The following is a 1,685-nucleotide window of genomic DNA, read 5'->3' as shown; positions in this document are numbered from 1 at the left end:
ATAACCCAAACAGGAAAATTTAATTAAAATTCAAGAGATACCGGAAAGTGTCAGCAACATTGTTTTACGCAGATTTAGAATTTACTAAGGCTATGTTGGTTGATTTTTCTAGTCATTGGTGCTTATTGTTACAAAAATAGAATTTATTTACTTATAAACACATCAAAAAAGTTTTGCCTGACGTCTGTTCCGAGAGTTCTGGAACCTGTACACAAAACTGGAACAGAGATCAACATAAACATCATTTCCGCCCTTTTTTATTGCTCATGAAAACTACACATTACATGTTGTACCACCATACAGCTACACCTTCAGAGGTAGTGGTCCAAACTTCTGTACACACCGGTACCTCTAATACCCAGTAGCACGTCCTCTTGCATTGATGCATGCATGTATTCGTCGTGGCATACTATCCACAAGTTTATCAAGATATTGTTGCTCCAGACTGTCGCACTCCTCAAAGGTGATTCGGCGTAGATCCCCCAGAGTGGTTGGTGGGTCACGTCGTCCACAAACAGCCCTTTTTAAACTATCCCAGGCTTGGTCGTTAGGGTTCAGGCCTGGAGAACATGCTGCCCGCTCTAGTTAAGCGATGTCGTTAGCCTGAAGGAAATCATTCACAAGATGTGCACGATGGGGGCGCGAATTGTCGTCCACGAAGACGAATGCCTTGCCAATATGCTGCCAATATGGTTGCATTATCGGTCGGAGGATGGCATTCATGTGTTGCACAACCGTTATGGCGCCCTCCATGACCCCCAGCGGCGTACGTCGGCCCCACAAATGCCACACGAAAACAGCAGGGCACCGCACCCTTCCTGCATTCACTAGACTGTGTGTTTAAGGCGTTCAGTCTGATCGGGCTGCCTCGAAACACGTCTCTGACGATTTTCTGGTTGAAGGCATATTGGTGAAGAGAACGTGATGTCAACCCTGAGCGGTCCATTCGGTATGTTGTTGGGCCCATCTGTACCGCGCCGAATTGTGTCGTGGTTGCAAAGATGGACCTCGCCATGGACGTCAGGAGTGAAGTTGCACATCGTGTAGCTTCTTGCGCATAGTTTGTGTCATAATAGGATGTCCCGTGGCTGCACGAAAAGCATTATTCAACATGGTTGCGTTTCTGCCAGAATTGCTCCGAGCTATGATCCGTAGGTAGCGGTCATCCACTGCAACGGCCTGAGCGAGGCCTTTCATCTGCAGTTCCTGTCTCTCTCTGTATCTCCTACATGTCCGAACAACATCGCTTTGGTTCACTGCGAGACGCCTCGACATTTCCCTTCTGAGAGACCTTCCTGGCACAAAGAAACAACGCGGACGCGATCGAACCGCGATATTGGCCATGTAGGCACGATTGAATTACAAACACGAGCCGTGTACCTCTTTCCTGGTGGAATGACTGGAACTGATCGGCTGTTGGGCCCCCTTCGTCTAATAGGCGCTGCTCACGAATGGTTGTTTACATCTTTGGGTGGGTTTAATGACATCTCTGAACAGTGAAAGGAACTGTGTCTGTGATACAATATCCACAGTCAACGTCTACCTTCAGGAGTTCTGGGAACCGGCGAGAGGAAATTTTTTTTTTAATGTGTGTACATACATAGTTAACACCGGATGTCTCTCTTAAATGTCGTCAGGCCCATTTAATCTTGTGTTTCGGCAGATATTTACAATTTAGTTTTTGC

This window comes from Schistocerca cancellata, chromosome 1 (genome assembly GCF_023864275.1).
Source record: "Schistocerca cancellata isolate TAMUIC-IGC-003103 chromosome 1, iqSchCanc2.1, whole genome shotgun sequence".
Taxonomy (NCBI): domain Eukaryota; kingdom Metazoa; phylum Arthropoda; class Insecta; order Orthoptera; family Acrididae; genus Schistocerca; species Schistocerca cancellata.
The sequence above is the reverse complement of the archived record's forward strand: the minus strand, read 5'-3'. Positions refer to the sequence as shown.